The sequence below is a fragment of the Salmo trutta genome, chromosome 8 (genome assembly GCF_901001165.1).
Source record: "Salmo trutta chromosome 8, fSalTru1.1, whole genome shotgun sequence".
NCBI classification, from domain to species: Eukaryota; Metazoa; Chordata; class Actinopteri; order Salmoniformes; family Salmonidae; genus Salmo; species Salmo trutta.
The window spans coordinates 16,107,795-16,120,017 of NC_042964.1; the positions used below are offsets into that span (position 1 = coordinate 16,107,795).

Sequence of the window (12,223 nt, forward strand, 5' to 3'; positions counted from 1 at the left end):
CAATGTGAAATTCCAAAAGTAATGTATAACAACCTATACGCAAGCCCTGCAAAATGAGTACTAAAATACTATTACATTTTGCATTTACAGGATCAGTTAGGGTTAAGTGTATAGCCACAGTAGGGGTGCTGCAGCTCCCTTGAAAAATAAATAAATAATGAATACGTTATGAATACGTTACCTACCTCTAAGGCATGATGCCATCTAAGGTATGTCTCTATTCTATGAAAACCAGCACACTTATAAAGGGAATTTATTAACACTCATACATCATCAGAGGTGATACTGTCTTGGCGGTTCTCAAGAACATTATGCTCTAACTATCCCCCATGCTATTTTATGTAGGTGGCCTTGCCATAATAGATCAACCCACCCTAGCCCTCTCTTGACATGATTGTTGGCCTTGCCTTAAAGCTGTGATCCACGATCGGCGAAAAAGGGCCACTGGCCACCCCAGGCATTTGCTATTGTTTTTGTTTTGAGGAAATGAGCATCCCATGCAGCATCGTGGTGAAAGCAATTGCAGTATATAATCTGCTGTGCTATCGCACGTGCCATGACAACAAAAAAAACGTGCTGGATGTTTGAAGTAACGTCTTTGTTGTTGTAATATAGCTAACTGACGTGGCCGTTTCACTGCTATCGATTCCAGTCTTTGATTGTGTCAGATTGAAGAGGAAATGTAGTACTATTCCATAGAGTAAGCTTTATTTATTATGTGAATAGCTCATGTTGGTTTTTCCCCTATTTCATGATGAAGTAAAAAAAAAAATCAAGTCAGAGCGGGAGGAGTGGAAGTGGGAGGTGGGGGGAAGAGAATGTATGTTAGGTCTGAGCAACGATGTCAAGGGTATTTCCCATCAAGAGGTTTGATGTCATATAATCTCCGTGGCCGTTAAATCAGAGGTGAGAGATAGAGAGGGTGTGTGTGGGGGGGGAGTGAGTGAGGGGAGGGAGTGAGAGAGTGAGGGAGAGAAGGGGAGGGAGGGAGTGAGTGAGGGAGGGGAGAGAGAAAAAGAGAGGGAGAGAGAAGGGAAGAGAGAGATGGGAGGAGGAGAGTGATGTGCCCACCTGTCCCTCCCAGCTGTAGCCATAATTGACAGATCCTCTTTGTCAATTACTTCCTGTCCTCAGGGAGAACAAGACTGTCTTCAATATGAGCAACACTGTATGGATAGGGGATGTGGAAAGAGGGAAGAGGGAGGCGCTGAAAGGGTTAACCCATGATTTAGTCTAGTGTAATCACTCACTCGCCCACACACTCCACAGATTAAAGCAGTTAGGGGAAAAAATAAACATTACATGTACAGGTACATTTTAATGTTTTTGCTGTGTTTGGTAATTTTGGGTCGCGAGAGTTTTTGTAGTGAATTGCTATCGGTCAGTTCTTGGGTCACAGTGAATACTTTTAAATGAATAAGCGTCACTATCTCTTTTGTGTAATTAATGTTTCATGAGGTGTGGGGCCGTTAATGACTGAAAAGGCAGTTAAAGGTCCAATGCAGCCGTTTTGATCTCCATATCAAATCATTTCTGGGTCAAAACTTTACTGCTCTTGAAAAATAATACAAAATTGCTTCTCAGCAAAGTGCAATTTCTCAAGCAAGAATTTTACTTGGACTGTCAGGTAGTGGTCTGAGTGGGAAGGGGAAAACTGAAAACCAGCAGTTATTGGCAGAGAGGTTTGGAACTCTTATTGGTCTATTAACTAATTTACCGCCTGGTGATGTCACCAGGCAGACCAAAACTCCATTCCACCAAAAACAGGCTGAAATTTCAGGTGGTCTTTTCAAACAGCTCTTATACTAAAAGGCCATTATCATCATTTTCACAATTTCACAGCATTATTCGAACCTCAGTGTGGAAATATATATATAAAACACAAGAAAATCGAGTTTTTGACTACACTGGGCCTTTAAGGACTGTATCTATTTTCCTTTCCACTCTCTCCCCCTGCCACGTGCGCCTATGAAATGACAGAGAAACGGGACAGACGGACGGACTGGGGACGGGGGGCGAGTGTTTGATCAACCATTTTTAAAGTCAAGCTGCGCAAACCACTATGCAATGTAATCTATTCACATTGGAAGCATGCTTTTCTCCTGCTTGTTTATGTAAATGCTCCCCGCCATGTGGCGAGGGAGGTGTGTGTGTACGTAACGTCTCCCTAATACCCAAGCTGTTGCAGATTTGGAGTGGAAACTTCCATCAGCGTGTCACTGGGGGGGGGGGGGGGGGGGGGGGGGGCGATGCAGGTGGTGTACTGCTGTCGCATTAGTGACTGACCTCCACCCTCTCCTTCTCCCATTGCTGAGAGAGAGTGTGGAATCTCGCCACAGGTGCCTCTCACATTTTGACCCCCTATAGCGAATGTGTAATACACGCTAGCCCACCTCACCCCCACTGATCCTCCTCTCCTCCAAACATCTCGCTACATTACCCGTATTTATTTATTCTCCTGCTGCCTCTCTCTCTCCCCCCATCGCCTCATCTCTTTCTCTCTTCCCAGCTCTCTCTCTCCTCATCTCTCTCTCCTCATCTCTCTCTCTCTCCTCATCTGTCTGTCTCTCTCATCTCTCTATCTCCCCATCTCTCTCTCCTCATCTCGCTCTCCCCTGATCTCTCTCTCCCATCTCTCTCTCCCCATCTCTCTCTCCATCTCTCTCTCTTCCCGTCTCTCTCTCCGTCTCTCTCCCCATCTATCTCTCCTCTTTCTCCCCATCTCTCTCTCCCCATCTCTCTCTCTCCTAATCTCTCTCTCCCCATCTCTCTCTCATATCTTCCCTTCTCCCATCTCTCTCTCCTCATCTCCCCCTGTTGCCTCTCATCGCTCTCTCTCTCTCCCATCTCTCTCCTCATCTCTCTCTCCTCATCTCTCTCTCCTCATCTCTTTCTGTCTTCCCATCTCCCTCTCCTCATCTCTCTCTCTCCCATCTCTCTCTCCTCATCTCTCTCTCCTCATCTCTCTCTCCTCATCTCTTTCTGTCTTCCCATCTCTCTCTCCTCATCTCTCTCTCCTCATCTCTCTCTCCTCATCTCTCTCTCCTCATCTCTTTCTGTCTTCCCATCTCCCTCTCCTCATCTCTCTCTCTCCTCATCTCTCTCTCCTCATCTCTCTCTCCCCATCTCTCTCTCCTCATCTCTCTCTCTCTCTCTCTCTCTCCCATCTCTCTCACCCCATCTCTCTCTCCTCATCGCTCTCTCCTCATCTCTGTCTCCCCTCATCTCTTTCTCTCTATCTCTCTTTCCCCTCATCTCTGTCTCTCTCTCCCCATCGCTCTCGCTCTCCTAATCTCTCTCTCCTAATCTCTCTCCCTATCTCTCTCTCATCTTCCCTTCTCCCATCTCCCTCTCCTCAACTCCCCACTGCTGCCTCTCATCTCTCTCTCCTCATCTCTTTCTCTCTCCCATCCAACCTGCTCAAGCCTTTGTTTGTGCTGCCCTCTTTAGGCCACACCAATGACCTGTCTTCCCACCTTCTCATTGGAGCAGCCTGGCCAACAGTCGCATTGTTTTAACAACCCAAACCTGTATATCAATCCGGCCTCAAATGAGCCAAAATAGCCCCATTCAAATCAGACAGAGCCCGCTTAATGCAGATAGGGAACAGACAACATTTTAAGAGGGTGCCATTTTTCATGGCCTCATGATTGTTTTGCCTTTAAGAGTTCCCTACCTACCTGATCCATGACCAGGTTGCATTTCAAATGAATAATTTGTCTGAAGGGGGGAATTTATGAAAGCCCAGCACAAAAAGAGAACCCGGGAGATGAATAAGTGGTAGTAAATATATTTTTTACAATCCAGAGGGATCCCAGGTGTTAAATAAACTGAAATGAAGTGCAGGGCAATGAAAGAGCTTCTACATCTCCCCTATTAGCTTGTCAGGGAAAGCGAGAAGGACGCGGGAAACGGGACCCTAACCTTTTCTTTTCCTGTGAGTTACATCATTCATATGTCTGGAGATTGAGGGGTTATGCGGCTAGCAGATGCTATATTTCGCTGCATCGTTGCAACTTTTTTTTGTTTGTCCTTACTTAAGGGGAAGCAGTGAAATAAAATATAAAAGAAAGCTGCAAAGTGCCTTTAATGCATTAAGGTAATGCGGCGTGCGCAGCAGGAGAGTTTTATAAGAGTGTCTAAAAGTTGGGATCAATCTAAGGATGTTGGCTTTGAAAAGTCTAATAAATCTGCTCTCGCTCTCTATGTGGATTGACTCGGGTGCACTGTAGCTAAGTAGTACACTATCTAACTGACTGTCAGTGTCTGAGATGGATGGGAAAATAATACCCCTCGCGGTTTACAATGCATCAGCGCGTAGCTGTAATTAATAGTGTTTGCACACGGACAGATATCTAAAATCCTCTACGGCCAGAGAAAGCATGTGTGTTCATGAATGCAGTTTATGTATGCAGAATGTGTGTGTGTGCGGGCACGTGTGTGTCTATTCCAGACCTCATGTGAACAGTACGTTTTGAATAAAACATGCCTGTGCTGTGTGCATATCCATCGCCTGTGGGTTCTCTGTGCCGAGGAGCTTAAATGATGACCCCTATGGGCGACCTCTGTGTGTGACCCCCTCAAGGACTTCCTGCCCGATTAAAGCACGGCCACTCAGGCCCCTGGTGTGACCCCCCCTCCGGACACAAGTATGGTTGTAGTTGGTGACCTTTTACCTCTATTCTGCCTTCTCTTTTCACACTCTTCCTCACTCCACACTACACAGCACTCCAGCAGGTCTCTGCCCCTCTTTCTGAAGCTGGATGTTATTTCTTTAAAATTACACGGTTTGGGACTCTCAAACTGAGTCGGGAGAGTAGAGAGGGGAGCGGAGAGAGAGTAGAGAGGGGAGCAGAGAGAGAAGAGAGAGGGGGGAGAGAAGGGAGAGAGGGAGAGAAGGGATAGAAGTGAGGAGAGAGGAGAGGGGAGCCAGTATAATCAGAGAAGTTAGATATAGAGGCTCTGTGAAAAACTGTGGAGCTTCACTTGTAACAGCCCTCGTAGGGACCGAGTCTGAATAATGAATGAATAATGAACTGTTGGATGAGATTTAAACCTCTGCCAACGAGACAGACAGACAGACAGACAGACAGACAGACAGACAGACAGACAGACAGACAGACAGACAGACAGACACCCAATCCCAAATCAACCCCTAACTCCCACTCTTGTGTATTTGTGGACATCTGAATGAAATAGATAGGTATGGCAAAAATTCACCTAGCATATCAGTAAGCAAAACAGTTATTTCAATGTTACTTATACCATCCTCATCTTCTCAGATCGCCACACGTGCATAACGTGTAGGGGAATATAGGGACAAGTGGTCAATTTGGGATTGGGCAAACAATTGACGAGTGAAGATGCTAGCATTTTCTATTGTGTTGAGATGATCTTATTGTGGTGAGATAACAGAAGGGTATAAATGGGGAAAATGAATATATAGCCCACCATTCTTCCTATAGCCACAGTGTAGCAGAGAAGAGAGAGAGAAAATTGATCAGCCGCTTTTTACCACCGCTAACAAGAAGCATTTGATTACACATGCAAGCCTGAAACCCTTTCTCGCGACGCTACCGACCATTATTGCATTTTTTAAATGTTTTCGTCTTCACTGAGCTCGGGACTTCTGAAGCTCGGCTGCTCCTCACCGGCTTCAGACAGGCAGACTTCCTGTCTGGCCCAAGCCCATCGCTAAGTGGAGGGGATTTTGTCAGACTCTTGATTGGATGATGAATCGGGTTTGATGAAAGCAGGCTTGATGAGAGCTAAGTCTCAAAACGGGTGAGATGTCAGAAGACTCCTGCTCAGACTGGCATCTCTGTTAACTTAGCCTTTTGTTCATTCAAACTTTGTACTGATGGCCTATTTCAAAATACTATGGAAGGAAGTCCACTCTACTTTGTAATCACAGGGAATTGGACATTGCCTACTACTTACTAAAACTACATACTAGGTACTACATACTATTTAGAATGTACTGTTTAGTAAAAGGTATGCAGGTATGCAGTACGAAACAAATATAAGCAGCAACAATAGACTCACCCTAATTTGAAAATGCACAATCTAATGTTGTTTCCCATCATTATTTCAATTTGATACAGCCCCTTATTTCATTATCAGCTGATTATCAGCTTTTGTCAAACACATGTGGGTCTAAAAAGACGACTCTCTTCCTCAATAGCATGCATCCAATTCTACTAGATGAAAAGCCGAAATGACTATGACATCCTGGCATTTAAAGCATCCTCAATTTTCAACATTTCGCATTCTATAAAATGTTCTATTATCGCATATTCAGACACGACCATGGCTTGTTATATGGTATAAGGATGTATTGGCATTGAAAGGCTCTACGGGTCGACAGTCATTTTAAATATGTACTGTGAGGCTCTGTTCCAATATCTATACTAGCATACAGCTTATAATGAAGCAATGTACTGGCCGTGGATTCTAAGTTGTATGCTAGTACGAACATTGAAACATAGCCTTAGTGTGGTACTTCGAACACTTCCCACCTCGAGTAGCCATCTTTGTATTGGAGGACTCGCCCGTCCACCCAGGGGAAGCATTTGCCTTTTCACCACCACCGAGCTTCACAGCCCTCTCCCACAGCCCCCTGAGATAGTGGAGGCTGAGGCTTGCTCACCATATCTCTAATTACTATTAAGGGATTGCTGCCTTTCCTTGCATGTAGCACTTAACAGCCCACAATGGACATTTCCACAAGTAAATATAACATTAGGAGATTAATTAAGCAGAAAACAACAGGTCATAGAGCACTAACGACAAAATAACAAGGTAAAGTGTCTTATTTTGTGCTCAATAGACACAGCGTAAAAGCCAAGCAAAATACAAAATTGTAATTAGCGGACATAAGGCCTTGGCGGCATGAAATTTTGTCAGCCGGTAATTGTCATGCAAATGTCTGCCGGTCTCACGGTAATTGACCACTAATTAACATAAACACATTTAGCAACTCCAGGCCTCCACAAGTACAAGCCTGTGGAATATAAGCATTTTAAAAAGTCTAAGAAATCTATTTAATATACACCATCACAAAAAAATCATTATTTATTTTAGGCAGGTGTAAAGAAATATTATGATATGAAGAAAATGTATTTCAGAAGAACATAATACAGTGAAAGTATTCACACCCCTTGACTTTTTCCACATTTTGTTGTGTTACAGCCTGAATTTTATATTGATTTAATTTAGATTTTGTTTATCTGGCCTACACACAATACCCCATACTGTAAAAGTTGAATTATATTTTTTGACATATTTACAAATGAATTAAAAACCTAATCTCTGTACACCACACATCCAATTATCTGTAAGGTCCCTCAGTAGTTAAGCAGTGAATTTCAAACACAAAGAAGGGCACCTATTGGTAGATGGGTAAAAATGGAAAAAAAAGCAGACATTGAATATCCTGTTGAAGTTATTAAAGGCAATGCTACCATTGTATGTGTATGTAAACTTCTGACCCACTGGGAATGTGATGAAAGAAATAAAAGCTGAAATAAATCATTCTCTCAACTATTATTCTGACATTAAACATTCTTCAAATAAAGTGGGGATCCTAACTGACCTAAGACAGGGAATTTTTACTAGGATTAAATGTCAGGAATTGTGAAGAACTGAGTTTAAATGTATTTGGCTAAGGTGTATGTAAAATTCCGACTTCAACTGCATATTGAGAGAACAGCGTGTGCAGGAACAGAGCGCAAGCTTTTATTTATTTTTAATCATCAATAGCCTATAGTCACATTATGCAGCCCATATATGTTTTGATTTCTCAGACATTTTGTTGTATCAGGTTTGTATCATTCACAACTAAAGTTTGCAAATAACTCTAAATCTACCGAATAAGACCTGTTTCAAATGACCACTTTTAAGTACAACATACAGTACAGTAGGCCGACTCATACAGTATGTTGTCTGACTTTGAATGGGTGTATCAATGCACCCAGTCACTACAAAGATACAGACATCCTTCCTAACTCAGTTGCTCAATGGCTGAGATAGGAGAAAATTGAGGATGGATTTACAACATTGTAGTTACTCCACAATACTAACCTAAATGATAGAGTGAAACAAAAGAAGCATGTACAGAATAAAAATATTCCAAAACATGCATCCTGTAAGACACTAACAGCACTAAAGTAAAACTGCAAAATAAATTAACTTTATGTCCTCAATACAAAGTGTAATCTTTGGGGCAAATCCAACACAGCACTGAGTATCACTTTTCATATTTTCAAGCATGGTGATGGCTGCATCATGATATGGGTATGCTTGTCATAGGCAAGAACTAGGGAGCTTTTGGGGATAAAAATAAACAGAATTGAGCTAAGCACTTGTAAAATCCTAGAGTAAACCCTGTTTCAGTCTGCTTTCCAACAGACAATGGGAGACAGTACTATAACCTAAAACACAAGGCCAAATATACACTGGAGTTGCTTACAAAATGTGATTTATTAGAGACTTACCAGAATGCCTCACAGCTGTAATCGCTATTCTAACATGATTCTAACATGTATTGACTTATGGGATGTGAATACTTATGTAAATTAGATATTTCTGTATTTAATTTTCATAACATTTCTAAAAACATGTTTTCGCTTTGTCACTATGAAATATTGTGTGAAGATGGGTGAGGAAATAAATAATTTTAATCAATTTTGAATTTAGGCTGTAACACAACAAAATGTGGAATAAGTCAAGGAGTATGAATACTTTCTGAAGGAACTGTAGCAGCTTCTATGCGCACTCGCTCTGTTTTGGGAAAAATATGCTTTATATTTTATTCAGCTAAGTTCAATTATATTGTTCTTAATATAAAATCATATAATATAAAATAATGGCACAGGACTTATAAGGATATCTTGTCTTCTAAATTAACTAGTTTACAGCATATGAAATGGCGCTTAGCCAGACAACATACAGTACAGTAGGCCAACTCATACAGTATGTACTTAAAAGTGGTCTTTTGAAACAGGTCTTATACGGTAGATTTACAGTTATTTGCCAACTTTAGTTGTGAATGATACAAACCTGAGATTGTGGCTCAGTTGGTAGAGCATGGTGTTTGCAACGCCAGCATGGTGTGTGCAACGCCAGCATGGTGTGTGCAACGCCAGGGTTGTGGGTTTGATTCCCACAGGGGGCCAGTACCAAAAAAAATGCATGAAATGAAATGTATGCATTCACTACTGTAAGTTGCTCTGGATAAGAGCGTCTACTAAAATGTAAATGTAAAATGTAAATGTAAAACATATATGGGCTGCATAATGTGACCATAGGCTATTGATGATTAAAAATAAATAAAAGCTTGCGCTCTGTTCCTGCACAAGCTGTTCTCTCAAGCGATCATATTTTCACCCATCAGACTATTCTTAATTTAACCCTGTTTTTACTAATATGTAAAATGAATTTTGATTTAGAGTGGCCCATTGTGAAATGGGCAGGAACAGGAATAGGGGAAAAAGACATGTCATCCGTTAGCACTGGAATAACGAAAGGAGGCGCCTTCTCATGTCCCGTTTTTCAATCCGGCCAGGTTGGCTCCTCCGGTTTTATAGTGGAGCAATGCTTTATATTAGCAGCTGAAAAACAAATATAATAGCAGGAGAAGGCTGGCCCCCACCTCTTTTTTTGAGGAAAGCATCAAAACTCTCCTTTCACACGGCATTAGAATAAGAACACTTATTTCACTCAACACATCAACCACTGTTTAAAGAGCATGCAGCCTCTCACTGTGCGACAAGTAATATTCCTCCCAAACTATGTACACCATGTCAAATACATTTTTATTGGTCAAATACACATGGTTAGCAGATATTAAGGCGAGTGTAGCGAAATGCTTGTGCTTCTAGTCCAACAGTGCAGTAATATCTAACATGCAATCTAACCAATTCACAACAACTACCTTATACACACAATGTAAGCAGATGGAATAAGACTATGTACATATAAATATATGGATGAGCGATGGCCGTGCGGCATTGGCAAGATGCAGTAGATGGTATAAAATACAGTATACAGTTGAAGTCGGAAGTTTACATACACTTAGGATGGAGTCATTAAAACTCGTTTTTCAACCACTCCACAAATTTCTTGTCAACAAACTATAGTTTTGGCAAGTCGGTTAGGACGTCTACTTTGTGCATGACACAAGTAATTTTTCCAACAATTGTTTAGAGACAGATTTTTTTCACTTATAATTCATTGTATCACAATTCCAGTGGGTCAGAAGTTCAAATACACTAAGTTGACTGTGCCTTTAAACAGCTTGGAAAATTCCAGAAAATTATGTCATGGCTTTAGATGTTTCTGATAGGCTAATTGACATAATTTGAGTCAATTGGAGGTGTACCTGTGCATGCATTTCAAGGCCTAAATTAAACTCGGTGCCTCTTTGCTTGACATCATGGGAAAATCAAAAGACATCAGCCAAGACCTCAGAAAAATAATTGTAGACCTCCACAAGTCTGGTTCATCCTTGGGAGCAATTTCCAAATGCCTGAAGGTACCACGTTCATCTGTACAAACAATAGTACGCAAGTATAAACACCATGGGATAACGCAGCCGTCATACCGCACAGGAAGGAGACACGGTCTGTCTCCTAGAGATTAATGTACTTTGGTGCGAAAAGTGCAAGTCAATCCCAGAACAACAGCAAAGGACCTTGTGAAGATGCTGGAGGAAACAGGTACAAAAGAATCTATATCCACAGTAAAACAAGTCCTATATCGACACAACCTGAAAGGCCGCTCAGCAAGGAAGAAGCCACTGCTCCAAAACTGCCATAAAAAAGCCAGAATACGGTTTCCAACTGCACATGGGGACAAAGATCGTACTTTGTGGAGATATTTCCTCTGGTCTGATGAAACAAAAATAGAACTATTTGGCCATAATGACCATTGTTATGTTTGGAGGGAAAAGGGGGAGGCTTGCAAGCCGAAGAACACCATCCCAACCGTGAAGCACGGGGGTGGCAGCATCATGTTGTGGTGGTGCTTTGCTGCAGGAGGGACTGGTGCACTTCACAAAATAGTTGGCATCATGAGGAAGGGAAATTATATGGATATATTGAATCAACATCTCAAGACATCAGTCAGGAAGTTAAAGCTTGGTCGCAAATGGGTCTTCCAAATGGACAATGTGTCACGACTTCCGTCGAAGTCAGCTCCTCTCTTTGTTCGGGCGGCGTTCGGCGATCGACGTCACCGGCTTTCTAGCCATCGCCGCTCCATTTTTCTTATATCCATTTGTCTTGTCTTGTTTCCATACACACCTGGTTTTCATTTCCCCAATTAAGCTACTTGTATTTAACCCTCTGTTTCCCATCATGTTTTGGTGTCTAATTGTTTCATGTTGCTGTGGTGTCTTTTTACGCGCTTTACTTTTGTTATGTTCTGTGTATTTGAGCACATTGATTTATGTTGTGCTCTCGTTTCGGAACTTTAATAAAGTGCGCCTGTTTACATCACGCTACTCTCCTGCACCTGACTTCGGCTCTTTTATACAGGCTGACACAATGACCCAAACATACTTCCAAAGTTGTGGTAATATGGCTTAAGGACAACAAAGTCAAGGTATTGGAGTGGCCATCACAAAGCCCTGACCTAAATCCTATAGAACATTTGTGGGCAGAACTGAAAAAGCGTGTGTGTGCAAGGAGGCCTACAAACTTGATTCAGTTACACGAGCTCTGTCAGGAGGAATGGGACAGAATTTACCCAACTTATTGTGGGAAGCTTGTGGAAGACTATCCGAAACGTTGGACCCAAGTTAAACAATTTACAGGCAATGCTACCAAATACTAATTGAGTGTATGTAAACTTCTGACTGACTGGGAATGTGATGAAAGAAATAAAAGCTGAAATAAATAATTCTCTCTACTATTATTCTGACATTTCACATTCTTAAAATAAAGTGGTGCTCCTAACTGACCTAAGACATAGAATTTTTACTAGGATAAATGTCAGGAATTGTGGAAAAACTGAGTTTAAATGTATTTGGCTAAGGTGTATGTAAACTTCTGACTGTATGCATATGAGACGAGTAATGTAGGATATGTAAACATTATTAAAGTGGCACTATTTAAAGTGACTAGTGATACCCTTGTTAAATCCATCTATTAAAGTGGCCAGTGATTTGAGTCTGTATGTTGGCAGCAGCCTCTCTATGTTAGTGATGGCTGTTTAACAGTCT

The 12,223-nt window shown here is 41.8% G+C and overlaps 1 protein-coding gene across 2 annotated transcripts in view; it reads left to right on the forward strand.

Annotated features, from left to right (window-relative positions):
• Positions 1–12,223, forward strand: part of LOC115198266 (ATP-binding cassette sub-family A member 1) — a 291,299-nt gene that overhangs the window by 266,190 nt on the left and 12,886 nt on the right. The gene's annotated exons all lie outside the window — the stretch shown is intronic.